Genomic DNA, 16796 nt, shown 5'->3' with positions numbered 1-16796 from the left:
GATAGTAATTGCAAGGTTTCTTCAGACATTAATTGCATCAGCCGTTTCTACAAATACGGTGTTGGAAGGTTATACACGCTCATTAGTATCCTGTTTTTCGGAGGTGTAAGTATGGCTCAATATGTTCAATTGACATCAAGAAAAAAAAAAGTGTAGCCGTTGCTCTGTCCCAGGAAGGGCTTTCTACGAGTGCTATCGCTGATAAAATAAGCTGCCACCACTCAACAGTATCCCGAGTGCTGAAATTAAAGCGTGAAACCGGTGATGTGAAGAGAAGACCTGGATCAGGCCGTAAGAGAGTGACTACGCCTTCCCAAGATCGATATTTGAAACTCTTCGTAATCGCCATGCTCCATTAGTGCTCCTGATCTAAAACTGGACTTTGAGATGGCCTCTGGTGTTGAAAAAGTGCACCAACTATCCAAAGACGACTTTCGGAATGTGGTCTGCATGCCTATCAGTCCAAGAAGCCTTTGTCGACCCAACAAATGAATTTTTTTTTTGTCCACCACTGTAATATGTTTGTAAATTGCGTGTTCTATGGTCGAGTTTCAGGGAGGAAAGCATCATGCCACCCTCTCCTGAGACCGTCTAATTCGGTCACATTATAAAAAGTCCCATAAAAATTCCTCTCGTCATTGACGGGATTCGAACTAAGGTTCGAATCCCGTCCTAGTGTGGGGAGGACGGTGATAATACTAAAGGTGCTCCCCAAGAGGGCAGAACAATAGCAAATTAAAGGCAAGTGCTTACGACATTCAAAGGTATTGAGAATAACAGGAATATACATTTTGGTAAACAAAGGAATAAAAATAAAAAAGTAATTTCTCCACGTACTGATGGTAGGTTAGTTATATTTTAAGGTTGTTTTGTTGTGTGGTTTGTATTGAATTACAATGAGATTGTTTATGTACTTTTAGCAGATCTTTTATTTTGGTTGTTTGAAATATTTTAAAATGATTTTTACTTATAATTTTAATGCAGTAAACTTGACACTGTTAGCAATCTTTGATTTTGAATTCACAAGGATATGACTGTCCAGGACTAACATATCTTAACACAAAAGTTGATGATCATTTCTATCTAGAACATGGACTAAGATTGAAACAAATTTCTCCTACTACAAATGATCTTAAAACTTCTCCTTTCATTGACTTAACCGTACAAGGTTAAAATATATTTCTTTTCTGGTGCATTCCTCAATCAGGGAAGATTGCAGAATCTCAAGACGTTATTTTATTCTATAATTATCTCTGCAAACGATATAGAACGAAATTTGTTTTAAATTTCCCATTGCTATAAACATTATGCTTTCAGAATGTTCCATACTACAACTAACTCTTAGAAAACGAGTTCAGATCATGGCAGACCTGATGATAATTCATCGTTTTTCAGTCTTTCCACTGTCCTTTCCCTGTTCTCAGTAAAGTGGCAGGAATAACAGTTGAACATTTTCTGCCATAAATCAGTGTCTCGTTAGAAGGTTTCCACAACGTCCATCGTTATTTCACTGTTAGACAGTCGTCTTCTTCTCTGAGATGGATGGACTTCCAATGCTCTGTGAAGACAACCATTGGTGACTGATCGCTTTACTTTTATCGAGAGTCAAACTGCGCGTGGTTTGAGTGAAAACAGTAGATTTTATTCTCATCAACGAGATATAACCTTCCTTCTGGTCGTATTCGAAAGAAAAAAAAAACTTTAAAAAATCTGCCATATTGGAGCCACCCAAGGCCAAACTTATAAGTCCATGTGTATTATGTCCACAAACTGAATGCGTTCTCTGGTCGATTTACCATTTTTGCTGGACGCAAAATCGAAGTTTCCAGAGGCGGAACCTTGCTGTCCAAGCAGGAGACCGCAATTAGAGGACAGGAAAAAAACTGGACCTTTTTGATCGGCAACCTGGCCATTAAACGCATAAAGCTAAGCAACCAACTTGTATTAATCGCCCTTCGCCCTTCTAGTGATGTATTTTGAAGGATATTAGTTCATCTTTATAGTTTGATCTGTTTTCTCTCAAAATGTTGATAAAAGTAAACGCTAGTGATATTGAGTAGCAATGCACAGTTCATGCTACAGTTTGCCTGTTTCAGAGATATCCTCAATAGCTTCAAATGTCCACTGTTAGCAAAATTCGTACCAATGATATAATGAAAAATCTAGTGGAAAAGAAATCGAAGTGGTTCCTTTATTTTAGTTCTCTTCGATTTATTTCCTTCATTTTTTTAACATCTTTTGGAATATATTCTCTTCTCTGCTCTTTAAATCCTTCCATTACTTTCATCAGAGCATTCCCATGTTCGCTGTGAATCCTCTCCCAATAGTTTTCGTTTCGAGCAAGATCTAAACTTTCAATTTTGTGTTGCATTTTTTGCAGGTTTTCTAACAATATCGATCAGACTCTTATCTCTGGAATAGTTCACATTGGTTTCCTAATACTTGTGGGATGCCTTTTACCGATAAAACAGTCGATCGATATGCCAAAATCTGGTTTTGTTTTTCCTTTAACAGTACAGACTCTTTTTTTTTATTGGAATAAAAGTTCTATTTAGTACATTGGGTTTTGGTTTAGCCTTCGCGATTGTCCATGATGCTTCTAGTGGTAAAAAATAATAATAATAATAATAACAGGATTTCTTTAAAAGGAATTCTTCACTTAAAGTGCAAAATATGAAGATTATTTCTGATGGATCATTAGAATATTGCCATCTTTTTTGTCCTTGCAGATTGGATGGTTGGGGATTTTTATTGGCTCATCGGCATCTATGGCCATAGTGCGCCAATCCTTGCAAGTAGCACAATGGTTATAATCAAAATCTTCTCAACACTGGGTGGAAAAGGACAGAGCTCAAATCCCGTCAATGACTCAAGGAACTTTCACAGAGTATTTTGGTATTTCCTTGCTGTCCTCGCTTGAATACGAAGAGTATTCAAGCGAGTATTCAAATTAACATTTCACTTCAGGGTAGATCCAGGTTTTTTAGGTTTGTCAATCTTTATAAGAAAGTCATGACTCTTCTAGCATTTATATCAGAAGTATTTCTGTCACTAGGAGCTCCATTTATAAATTTATAGAAAAAGTTCTGTCTGCCATCTGTGTTATAGCGCAAGGTATTTGTCCTAACCTTCTTTGGCGTGTTTTGGGATGGGTCGGGGTTGAAAGCGCGATAGCTAATAGTTCATTCAAAAATAGCAATTATTCTACCCCATTCCATTTTAATGTCAGTAGAATGCTGATTTAAATGACATTTAATACTTTCTATACGTCTTTCCTTAATTATCTCCAAAATACCTTCATTCGTAATTTTCGAACTACTTTTTCGTGTTCTTTTGAACAAAACTTCATTAAAGACTTTGAAAATTGCAACTTGAAATCCTATCCTCTTTTGCAACTTGAAATTTAATGGTTTTTCTTTGAAACGATTGCCCTTTCTTCTCGATACGAATCCTATTCTTCTCTTCATACCGCCTTGTTTCAGAAATATACTTTTAAACTTTGTTCAGGTCACAATCCTTTTTGAATGCTTTTCTTCATTTTACAGTTATTAATAGAACAAGATAATACAGATGAACGTAATTAATATCGAGAAAGAGAGAGAGAGACTTACATTTCGTTCCATTAATCTGTATTTATCAAGTGTCCGGTCCAAATAAAATGGACGCCCGATCAGATATACACGTAATTTGATCAAATTTGTTGTGAAGATAGGGAAGCAACTTGATATGAAGTGTTACAGAAACTTAAGCCCGCTTGTTAGAAGCTGAAGCTAGTCACAGACAGTTGCAGTTCCTGATCACTGTCCAATTACTTGAGGTCATATTTTATCATTTTTTTTGCGCAGGAATCATAGATTGAGCTAGAGAGCGCGAGTTGCTCTTCAGAAGTTGATTTAATAGTGGCAAATTGAATTCCACAAGAGCATGAGCTTTGCAGATAAACAACTTGGAGACGTTTAATGGGTAATTATTATTTGTGTTTTCAATGATTGTTCAATCAGTCTGGGAAAAATCAAGGATATGCTCGAGGAGCTAAACGTGTCCAAAGGAGTGGAGTTGTCTGTCTTCTCGAATTTTACAAGGGTTGATAATACAATGCTCCACGTCCACAAAAACTTGAAAAGTAGAAGGAAAATGACTTCCAGCCTTCCCTCACTAGCACCCTAAATTTAGCAGAGACGCTTGTGATGTTGACATCCCTTTTGTTTTGATTAATTTTCAATGTTTATAAAATAAATAAATAAAAGAAACATTTAAAAAGTGGAGTCTGTCAGACACCATGCTAATAGCGAAGCATTTATTTATAACTGGCCAAATGTTTCTTAGAAATTAACTGATCATATGTTTCTTTTTATGCTATAAAAAGGAACATATGGCCAGTTATAATTTCTAAACATGCTCTGGATATTTGTTTTTTCCTCCAGTGGCACAAAAGACTTACTATTCTGTACTACCAGAATATTAGTATCATTAAAGAAAAAAAAAAAAGCTGTTAATGATAATATGCATCAGTTTGCAAACAAAGAAAATATTTCATGAAGTATTTCATGAAATGAAACTTCATGAAATACTTCATGAAAATATTTCATGAAGTATTTTCGACTGCAGCTAGCTGCAGTCGAAACCATTTTCCAATGGAGCTGGAAATGCTTCAAATCAAATCATACTCTAATAGTCAAAATCTAATCTTAAGATTTCATCAATTATTGAAATTAAGTTTGGTATAGCTTCTACGTTATGGAAATGCACTGCATTGAGTGGCCACAATATTAGGCAAGCCCATATTTCATGAATGGGAGTGCTCCTTCAGTAACAGTATCATGTATTAATACCATGAAATAGAATGAGCACGTGTGTGTGTGTGTGTGTGTGTTTTACCTGTATCAAGGGTGGCTCCTAGGCCTTAGCCCATCTCCACCTTGCACGTCTGTGGTGGTGCAGAAACTCAGCAAGCTTTTTATCGCTTGTGTATGTCCACCCTGCCATCAGGGAGCAGCCAACACCCAGGCAGCCGCTGCCTGCCCCCAGGCACAAGCAGCCAAGCCTGGGTCTACTATTACCTTAAGTGCCATGGGCACAAATCCCACACCTACCGGAGATAGTGCAATACCGGTGGGTGCCAGCAATCCCGTCCCCAGGTTGCCCAAACCTGGAAACCAGCAAAAAAAAAAAAAAAAAAAAAAGTAAATATTTACATATGTACAAAAGATAATATGATTTTGACTCTAAATCCTAGTAATACAATTCAATTTTACCTATCTGACGTCATCCTATTTATATTTAATGGGATACCAACATTTATATTAACTGCTCAGCTGTCAGATTTATACTCGATTTTGGATTTGAGTTCTTAGTTGAAGTCTTTTCTTAAAGACCGATTCTGCAAAGGTCTGGAAAGTCTCAAAGTTTGTTTTGTTCTCAACTAGTATTTTCACGTTGTCCTCAGCTAGATCTGGAACCTGATTAAGTAGCAATACTCGTTGGTCTGTATATTGCGGACAAAACAGTAAAACATGGATCCAGTCCTCCATTTGACCACAAGTGCAAAAAGGATCCGGCTCCAAACCTCTGTCGAAAAGTTTGGCCCGCAGAGATCCATGGCCTGTTAATAAGTACGTTGTAAACATGCTTGGTGCAAACCACGAAACAGAAGGTTGAGTAGAAGCAAACTCAACATTTTCAATATACTTCTTTGTGACTTCGCCGTGCACAGACGCATTCCATCTACTTTGCCAAATACTAATCATTTCACTCCATAATCTTTTCCGTTCTGTCTTTAAGTTACTAACTGGGTCGGTTGTAATTCCCATAATGGATACCTGCAGTCCTTTCTTATGTTTATAAATCATGCCACGGTATAAGATAAACAAATCTAAAGGCAGTTCTCCTCCAAGAATTTGGAGGGCATTGTTTGATACTGTACGAGGGGCATTGTTTAGTGCCAGAAGCATTGTCCTTTGAATTGATAGTAGCTTGTTTTTAATTATCACCTTAACGACGTTCTGGTGCCAAATACCTGCTCCATACGAAACTATAGGCAGAAATATTGCTTTATAATATAGTTTCAAGGTCTTTTTATTCAAACCCCAGTCTCTTTTGGAGATTCTTATGACCGAAGCAGTAAAATTTCTAATTTTTTCCTTCAGTTTGGTGACATGAGGGAGAAAGGTTAATTTATCATCAAGAATTATGCCAAGATATTTGTTTTGGGGAACATAAGGTATCTGTAAACCATTCAGTTGAATTCTTGGTGGTCTTCCGTAATTAAAGTGGTTTTTAAATGTCATGAAATTTGTTTTACTCGGAGATATCTTGAGCTTGTTGATGTCAGCCCATGCCACCAAATCATCTAAGATCGGTTGAATTTTGTCCTCTAATACCTTACGTGACCTTCCTTCTATGGCAATCACGAGATCATCGGCGTAGGCCACCTTTAGAGAATCCTCGTGTGATTTCGTGAGCCACTGATCTAGTACGGCATTCCAGAGGAGAGGCCCCAGCACCGACCCCTGGGGGCATCCTCTCGAAACCTGGGCCTTGTAAGACAGATGCTTTGCCTTGACCATAATGATTGAATGACCATAATGAAATAGAATGAGCAGGTGTGGGATGCTGTACGGATTCAATTCAGCGCGAGAATGACCAAGACGAAAGAAAGGGACTCAGAACGCGACATAGTAGTCCCCGCCAGTATGAGTATATCGAAAATTGTAACCATACTGGATTTATTACTTAGTAATAAATCCAGTATGACTAATAGACTAAATAACCAAATATCGACGAGCCGATGGCGTCCGATTGTCGGAAATATCTTGTTGGTGCGATAGGTCAACGTAGGCTAACAGGACGCTAGGAACATGTGAGTGAATTCAGCTGTGGTAGCCTCCCCAGTCAGCAGATCTCGATTCAGTTTAGCATATGTGAGATTAGGTGGAACGAGCTCTTCGGAGTAGTGGATCTCGGCAATGATCCAATTTGTAACAAATGTGGAAAAAAAATTGAGTCAACATTGTCTAGCTTTTCTGCATCACTCTTTCGATAACTTGTTGAATGCCACGATGAATCTGCATTGTTCTAAAAGCTAAAGGAAGATCCACTCCCTATTATGGGAGTAGATGCTCGGACTAGATCAGCTAAAAGATTCTCTTCTCACATGCGTAGTTGCAAAACTTGAACATCAACATAAAATAAGAACGGAAACTGAGAACTCCATCTCGGCTGCCATGGATGCGATCGTCAACAGTTCCGAACTAGTGATGTCAAGGGCTAACTACATTGAAAACGAATTATTGAACCTACAGGAAACCTCATCGGACGTTATTTTTTTTAAAGGAAATTCGGATTCAATTTAATGAAAGCGAACTTCGCAAAACTGAAAAATAATATCATAATACTGCACAAGTGTAACAAAGCAAAATCGAACTGAATAAGATCGAGGACACTAGAGAACTCGCCAACCTATTGGACGCGCAGGATCTTATTCAGATATATCAAAACTATAAAAAGACTAATATTGTGTTGATTTTTCTTGACTGTAAAAGGAAATACGTTGGCCCTTCAAATCCCAGGAGAAATGATACTACCAAGTGCTCGATCAGTATCGCTCATCGGGCCCAATCTACTTGGCTCCAAAAGCCTCCTTCAACTGGCAAGAATGAGCAAAATCCCAAAAACCACATCATTCACGCTCTCAGAAAAAAAAAGGGGCAACTGATGAATGTCATTCTCCAATCGGGAACAATGAATAACACTCCCCAATCAGGAACAATATTTCACCAATTCAGGAACAACTGTTTGCAACGGATAAGAGTTATCAACTGAGTGATAGATCTCCATCCTCTGGGGAAACAGCGTCTGAACTCTTGACCTCCTCTCACCTCTCCTCATATTCAAGATACAGAATTCAGCCGGTGTGCTACATTTGCCGACATCCTCAAATCGAGTCTCTCGACCGTCCAGACACCTCGAAGGAACTCCCCTAGACTACAGATCGGGCCGAGCACCCCTGAGGAAGAGGGGGACTAACCAATTCCCCGCATGCAAATTCTACTCTTTAAGGCATCGGATGTTCCCTATCAACCAAGACGAATTCCGAACTATCCTATCACAGTAAAACAACGCCGCATAGAAAGAACTCAGTCAGGACCTCAAAAATATCCTAACACGATGTCATTAATTGAAGATAAGCATCAGTTGTGCGAGGAAGGATACCAGATCAAAGGCAATATTGTAGAATTGTTAACGTCGCTTCCAACGACCAGGATCCTTTACCTGACCTTGAATAAAATATCTTTCACAAGTAAAGATCGTGAGAGTTCCTCAAGGAACTCTTTTCTATCTGGGCTCCTGTTTACGGCTACAATCCACCCATTCCTTTGCCAACAAACGGAATTTATTAACTACGCAGATGATTTGAAGCTCCTCTATCGGATCCGCGAGACTGACAGACCAAATACTGCTTCCGAAACTACCGTCAACATCCTGGAAAATAGACATGCTTGCTATGTGACAACCTACCATTACACTCCACATGAAGATATCTAGGTCTTTTTCTCTTTCCGTTTTGTTTCATCTATGTGACGTGACCTCTGGAATTAATCGTTATTTTCTACAGCTGAAGTGTCCCATTACCTTTTAGAGGATGATGTATATGCCTACAAGAGTAAATGTAAAGAAATGTCATTCATGCTTTCAGCTAATAGAGACATTCCAATGGGAACGCTTGCAAGGATTAATAACCAGTTATACTTCCACCGTTTTCCTTCTTAGGTTGCTAAACAACATCACGTAGCCCTCTGTAGTTGATTTTAAATGAGGAAGGGGTAAAACATGAAAAGGCGATGGGGAATTATAGAGTAACTCTGCTGCTATCTCTTCAACTGATGTATTAAGGACAAAAACAGATAAAGGGGACAGACATCGGGGAGTGGGAGAGAGAAAGAGAGAGTAAAGCATAAAGCAAACAAGAAAAAGACTGATGTATAGGGAAAAAAAAGCATTCATAGACGCTACCATTAATTGGATCGGTGGTCTGCCTCACTGGCAAACAAAAGAAGCTTTACAAAATGGTTTCGATTATTTCAGGAAACCTAAAGCTTTTCATCCCCTATCACTTTCACTTATCAACTGTTAAAGAGGCTATTTAGAGCAGCAAGACGCCAATGCATAGTGTTCCCCTATGGCTGTCAGCAACCATGTCTTCCAGAGCGACACTCTGTCCAAAGTGTATAAAGCCAGTGTCAGATAAGGAGATGTTTATTAGCCGTAGATAAGTGGTCTTTGGCGAAGGTAAAGCTGCGCTCATCTGTCTGTATGCCGAACAGCGAAGGGTAATAAAGCATTAATGGGCTACAAGTTTGCATGAACTGTTCTATGCTGGGACAGCTTATCAGAGGACGTACCAATCTGCAGGTGGAAACTAATTGTCCGTAAAAGGTTGCGCGAAACGATGAACCTGTACAGAAGTGTATAATGTAGAGTTCTGGTGCCCTCGCGGGTAGTACATTTGGTAGAATTGCCGTCCACCCCCACCCACCAGGTGGAACAGACTTACAAGGCTAAGCAGCCTTTAAAGTTCTTGTAGCATTTGTAATTTTAGGCAAACCTATTTGTGGTGCGATGTATATTTTAAATATATATAAGAGTTCGAATGTTTTACTAATAGAAAAATATGTTGCTGGATTAGATTTTTACATTACAGTTGCATATAGGCTCTCATGGCTAGCACTGTTCAAATAGTAACATCCTCCCCACACCTGGTGGAAAAGGTGTGAGGGATTTTTATGGGCCTTTTACAAAATGTGACTGATTTGGTCAATCTCTCCTGGAAACTCGGGTTTTTCTTCCCGCAAACAGAAAGTCTACCACGGAACTCACTCAATTTAGATATATTGCATACAGTGCAATGTGGCCTAAGTTGCTATATTACGCCTTCATTTATTCCTTACTCCTATACATTTATTCATTATTCCTATATACGCCTTCATTTATTCTATATTACACTGGTGTGCAAAACTTGAGGACCAACGCTATTTCTAAAGGTTACAACCACAAAATCTTTACTTGAGGTACTCTTTACTGATGAGTAGATTCAATCTCAGCAGAGATTCTGGACTTCAGCTAATCTGGCGAGAGGTTGGTACACGGTACCACCCCACAAACATCACTGAAAGGGATCGATATGGCGGTCGAGGTGTTCTCGTCTGGGGAGGCGTTATCTTTTGTGGACGTACACAACTTCAGATACTGGAAGGCGGTACTGTAACCGGTGCACGCTACTGTATTGAGGTAATCTTTCCCCATGTGCGTCTGTTCTGAGGTGCCATTGGCCCCGAGTTCGTGTTTATGGATGATAATGCCACACTCCATCGCACTGCAGCTGTTTATATGCTTTTGGAAAGTTAGGACATTGTTCGTATCGATTGGCCTGCCCGCTCTACCGATCTAAATCCCATCGAACACAGATGGGACGCTCTGGGGAGATGCCCAGTGGCACGTCCACACCCACCAGAAAATGTTCACTAGCTGAAGATGGCGCTGACAGAGGAACGGACGATGTTACCGCAAGAACTTATCAACAATATTGTTCTAAGCATGGACAGACGGTGCAAAGCCTGCATCGACATTAGGGGTGGCCATATCTCCTACTGAGGACCACCTATTCCCTTTGTTCCGTTTTTGGCAGTGATGCATCTATATCATGGCAGGCAGTGCTATGTTGCCACTTTTGAATAAAGTGCCACTGTACCGTTTTGATTTCGTTGTTGTTTCCTTCATTTATGTACCTCACGAGGTTCCTTTGGTATGCTTTTCCCATATCCAGGCCACTCCTATGAGAAACTACAGGTGAAAACTTGAATGGTCTTTCAGTTTTGCACACCAGTGTATGTTGATCAAATATACAACCATTAAGCTTTTTTCGCTTGATCTCTTGGAAATCTTTTTGTAAAACAGTAAGCCCTTTTGTAGTTTGTAGTATTTCTTGTTGTAGGGTTTTTGGGACATTAGTGACTAAGAACATGTTGCCATATTTCTCTCTGTATATTGTCTGTAAATTGCGTGTGCTCTTATTTTCGATTTTCTGGATGAAAAGCCCAAGTTTCGGGGAGAAAAAACCATGTTACCTTCGTCTAGAACTGACTAACTCAGCCACGTTATGAAAAGGGCTCTAAAAATTCCTCGCATCATCGACGGATTCAAATTCACATCTTTTGCACCCGATGTAAGGAGGACAATGATTCTACCAATTGTTCTACCGCGACGGGTCTTTTGTAGTTGCATAAAAATGAACAGAATAAACTTTTAGGTATTAAAATTTTGCAAATCATTTATAATTTTTGATATCATTGAGTTTTAATATTAAATTTTAATATCATTGATTTAATATCAATGACTAATGTGAAATAACTAATGCATTTTATTCACTAAATTTTATTTGGTCAATCTAACTTTTATTAGCAACCTCATTATTATCATCTTTAGGGTTAGAAACTTTAATAATTCTCCTCATATTTTCATAGGGGTGGTCATAATTAAATGCTTGATAAGAAAGATCTTGAAATAGTTAAGGATAAAGTTACAGATGTGCAGATTAAGGTTACGATTAACTAATCACTTAAATGATAAAAATAAGGGAAATAATGAAATGTTAAGTGGAAATTTAAAAGTTCTTAATAACTACATCATTCAACATCGAACTTTTTGAACCCCAAGTTGATTTATTAACTACAGAGGACACTTCAAATTTTATATTTGTTCAGGATTATGATCAATTGTATTCTAAATGGATGATATATAAATGTACAAGGACCATGGTTGAAGTCTACATGATTTCTAAATATGATTATCGATTGTAGTCGCTGTGAAAATAATTAATCATAAACTCCTCTCAACTAGTAGCTAGCCAAAGTATAAAAAAGAATATATTTAAAAAAAATTGTTTGGCTATTTCTGGCCCTTTTGCCACCAGGAAGGCGATCACCTGGAAAGCCTGCCCAGTGCCCGTCTACACCCCGAAGAGGAGGGATCACAACAGTTTGGTTGTAATGGACCTAAGGTACTATAATCATTGTGTACCCTAAAGGGCGAAATCCCACATTCACTGTACGTGTCCAGTTACAATTTGAAGAATTTAGTTAATCTGCAGAATCATTGCCAAGAGCAAAGATTTCTTACCAAAGTCTACTTTAAATTCATAATCCTAATATAACCCTAAAATCTTGAAATGATTTCTGCCTTTTTCAAAATAAATTCTCTGTATTAAAGTCGGTAAAGTTTTTTATTACAAATCTCTTAATGGTTATAAACTAATTCTCACGTTATTTGTGATGTTAGCCGAGCTCCAGGTGATCTGTTCTTTAAAAGAACATGACAGAATTTCTACCAGAAAAAATATTACCATTTTCTCCTACTCAGTCAGCCTCCAGTCATTGGAGAAAACTTCAAGAACCAATTGGAGCATCGTTATGTTTCAAGAGCGTTTGCAATCTCCGGATCTGTTCGTCCATCTGCGGAAAAGGGCACATCGCATACGTGCTTGAATGGATCCAATGAACGCAGAGGCGCTTAAGGTTCACTTGGTATGTGACGTGGATTCGACAATCAGCGGCACACGTCCAAACTTAAGGAGAAGGATGAACGTGTGCATCGGAGAGAAAGGGGGATGGAATACGCTTCTGTTAGCCTTCGGTTCAAGGATGGGAAGAAAGGGGGAATGCAGCACGTGGTATGTACTTGAAAGAAATGTAACTTGCCAACAAGACAATTTGTCTTTTGAAAAGGATATTTGCGAGGGGATTTCTCCTCGCACCTTAGCACGTAATAGACAAGTTCTATCTCTCTGTCTCTCGCTTTTTTTTTCTACCACTCTCTCTCTCTATTACAATTTTTATATCGATATTGCTTTCTCTCTATATCCATTGCGCCCTCTTTCTCTTTTTCCATCTTTTTTCTTTTTTTTTGCTTGCTTCTCTCTCTCTTTCTTTAGTTCCTACTTTCACTCTCTTTCTACCATTTTTTTCTTTTATGTTTACCTGTCTTATTTTCTCATTCTATTTTTATCTCTCTTTCTCGCTTTCTCTTTCTTTCTTCTCCTTTTTCGCTTTCTCTTTCTTTCTGCTCCTATCTCCTCCCTCTCATTCCTCGTTTTTTCAGATAGAACAGGCTTTAAAATGAAATTAATAAGAATATTTTGTTTTTGAAAAGTCAGAACGAGGAATGCAGACACCAAATGCAGAAAAGGGCAGAGAAAGAGAAGAAAAACTGTTTAGATACCAATTCAAAACAATCTATGTTAGTAATTCCACTTATATAACATTTTAAGCCAGATGTACACTGCAGTTCCAATATTATGCAGCTGTATAGCTAAAACGAAGATTATGCCACTTAAGAGGATAAAAATGACTTATTCTAAAGCTGGCGGTATCAAAATTTTAATTAAAATTATTTTAATTCTTTTTAATAAACCTAATTTTAGAAACTATTTGAACCGTAAAATTTACGCAGAATTAAATGAGCAAAAGGATTTTAAAGAAATATATGCATGAACCAAAATTAAACTGAATCATTATTTAATTTCTTCTATTGAAATTATTCCACAGAAAGGAGTTTATACATTTAGCCCAAATCGTTCACTAGAAGGGCAATGAAGCAAGGATGAAATGATTACATTTGCAAGTCAAAATGAATTCATTTTCTCTCAGAATACGAGCAACGTTAATGGCTCTCATCAGGACCGATACAGGATGCTATATTTTTGAGTCTCCCAAAAGCCACCCATTAAGACATTTCTCCATGTTTGCTGAGCTTATGTTCTTATGTTTTACAACGGTGTTAACTAGTTAAGGAACGGGGAAATTGCATGCCCTTTTTCTGCCCATGTCGGGAAGAAAGGGATATCAATATCAAGAAGGTGCTCTGGAGATATTTGTGCTACATGTAGGAAGGCACTGCCTCACTGGAATATGGTATCCGGGATACAATTTGCAGAAGTATAGGTATAAGGGTAGTATTAATATAAAATTGCTAAACACAACTTCCACCATGGGCCCGGTTGACTGATCCCTTCCCCCAGCGCTTAGTTAGAGATGATCGTTGCTGTTGTAGGATTTTAAGAGCATTAGCGACTAAGGCCATATTGCTCCGTGTATATTTCTGTAAATTGCGTGTGTCCTGAGCGGTAGATTATCTGTTTGCTGGACGTAAAACTCGAGTTTCCGGGAGAAAAACCATGCCACCCTCGTCTGAGACTGACTAACTCAACCACATTGTGTTAAAGGGCCGTAAAAATTCCTCACGTCGTCGACGGGACTCGAACTCAAGTCTTTTCCACCCGGTGTGGGCAGGACGCGATCCTACCAGTTGTGCTACCCACTAGGGTCTGTTAGAGGTGAATGCAGCCGTTACTATTTCCCAGAAAGAATACAAACTCATCGTTAAAGTTTATACAAAGCCGCAACAACCGGTAATGGCTCTAGTGTCACTATACCCACTGGCTCGAAAGCTAACGACTTACAAATTTATGCTTTTAAACTCCCCCTAGTTCTGCATTAGTGAAGCTGGAACTTCGTACCAATTTCAATTATTGGCATCTTTCTTATAAAATAAAATAAACTGAACAATGAATGATTTTATTTGCAGTATTTTATAAAGCTTCATACAGGAGATCGCACCCTTACTAGATCCGTCACTGCAGGAGTCCCACAAGGAGGGGTCCTTTCGGGCCTTCTGTTTTCATCCATTATCTTCCCACTGGTTGCACATTCTCGATGTCTACTGAGCTATGCGGACGATATCAAAATACTCACTCCCATCATCCCCGGTCAAGACCTAGATCTGGCAAAAGTGGAAATTAACAACACTCTCACCACAGTCACATCTTACCTCTGCCAGTTTGGGCTCAAGATCAATCCTGCTAAGTCCGAATTCATGGTGTATTCATTGAAGCAAACTCCTTCTTCTCTCCAGCCTTCGGTCGGCAACACCCTCATCCCAATTGTGTCCTGCCATCGTGATCTGGGCGTTGTATTCGACCCAAAACTTCGATTCAACGCCCACATGGACATGCTCCTCACACGTGCTTCAAGACTCCGGTGGATAGCAAAACAACATCTCCTTCATATCACAGATAAAAAGATAACCGTGAGGTACATAAGAACAGTTATCTTTCCACCTTTACTCTATGCTGCTGAAATTTGGGCGTCAGCGGCACCGTCAATAAAGAAACCACTCTTTGCCACAGAATTCTGGCTCCTAAAGTGGGCCAACAGGAAGCACAACCTTCCAGCTCTGATTCGTACCACGCAGCTTGCCAACTCTCTCGGAATTCCACGGCTTCCCACCTTAGTCGACGACTAACGCCTCCTAGCAACAGTCAAGATGATAACAGGCATAATGGCAACACCTTCATTCTGGGATACCTGTGGCTGGAGGATCCCCCATGCTGCCCTTAGGGCCAATCCCGAGCTCTACTCGCATTCAGCACTACTCCATCTCTCGGACAGGTTCCTTCCTCAGCAGATGCTCAAGCAAACCCAGGCAATGGACGCCGACCTGAACAAATTCGCTGCTGACTGAACTTACCGTAAAAAAATTATGACGACTAGGACTAATCAGGCAATGACTGATGTATACCTTGCATCTGTTCCTGTCTGATTGAGCTGGTGCTCTTATCTCGATGTTAAGCCAGCTCAATCAGATTTAACTCTCGTAAGGAATTCTCTCCTTTGTATTATGATATGTTTTCTTTGTAAAATTACCTTTTTGTAAATAATTGTTCAATTTTCCCGAAAGTTTGGGAAACTGTAAGCCCCTGGCTTTATGGCCGTGAAGGGTAATAAAGATTCTCTCTCTCTCTCTCTCTCTCTCTCTCTCTCTCTCTCTCTCTCTCTCTCTCTCTCTCTCTCTCTCTCTATTTCATTAAATTGCATCTGCGCCTTTATTAGAATAGTTCGATGAATTTTTGCGATGATTCTAATAGCTCCTTGTCTTTTCCAGATTTGCATGGACAACAGCCTTATTGTGAAGTCACATTCTATTGAAAGTTTGTGGATTTCTTATTAGGTTGACAACTGAAAGAAAATGGGCGAATCCATCTAGCCGTATCTATAAACTCCCCCTAGTTCTGAATTAATGAAGCTGGAACTTCGTACCCATTTCAATTATTGGCAGAATGTAATTGGATATCGGTACTACAGAACATTGTTAATGTGCAGGGGATTGTGGAACACTGTCTCGTTAATTATGTTCGTTATTCCAAATTATTTAATGAGTTCTGTAGTCCTATATAGTCGCGCTGTTGGGAGAAATAATAATGGATTCTAGATATGGTTTGTGTTTGCTATTCCTACGACATAACCCAATAAGCTGTTTATATAATTATATCTACGATGCATGCATTTGACAGATAGCAACATACCACCATGACCTTAATCATTTCCAAATGTATGAAATTTGATAAATGAAACTAAATTTCGAATATTTATTTTAATTAATCAGAAGAATTGAACTTTTAGAGTATATGAGCAATCGTATATCAGTTTTTCATAAACTATGGTCATGGGAAAGCCCCCCGAGTTCCCTCATCGATCAGCTAGCGATTCAAAGGTGGAGTTTCAGGCAGCTGGTTTTATTTTTTTGTGTGAAAGATTTTTACAATAAAAGAGCATGTTTTATTATTATATTAAACCACCGTTTTCTTCTTCAACGTAGATGATCTACGATCTCATTGTATTTAGTGATTTAGTAAGCGCATAGATTAAAACTGGCTTAACTTGAAAGTAGTAAACATCGCCTTAATC

The 16796-nt window shown here is 38.8% G+C and overlaps 1 long non-coding RNA gene across 1 annotated transcript in view; it reads left to right on the top strand.

The window, feature by feature from the left end:
* Positions 1–16325, top strand: part of LOC150076902 (uncharacterized) — an 85898-nt gene extending 69573 nt beyond the window's left edge. The window contains exon 2 of the long non-coding RNA XR_016547680.1: positions 15994–16325. This is a non-coding gene — a long non-coding RNA (uncharacterized LOC150076902). The remainder of the gene's footprint in view (positions 1–15993) is intronic.
* The last annotated feature ends 471 nt before the right edge of the window (positions 16326–16796 follow it).

This window comes from Mastigoproctus giganteus, chromosome 12 (genome assembly GCF_048544385.1).
Source record: "Mastigoproctus giganteus isolate SK-2022 chromosome 12, ASM4854438v1, whole genome shotgun sequence".
Taxonomy (NCBI): domain Eukaryota; kingdom Metazoa; phylum Arthropoda; class Arachnida; order Uropygi; family Thelyphonidae; genus Mastigoproctus; species Mastigoproctus giganteus.
This window is presented reverse-complemented; position numbering and strand designations above follow the sequence as displayed.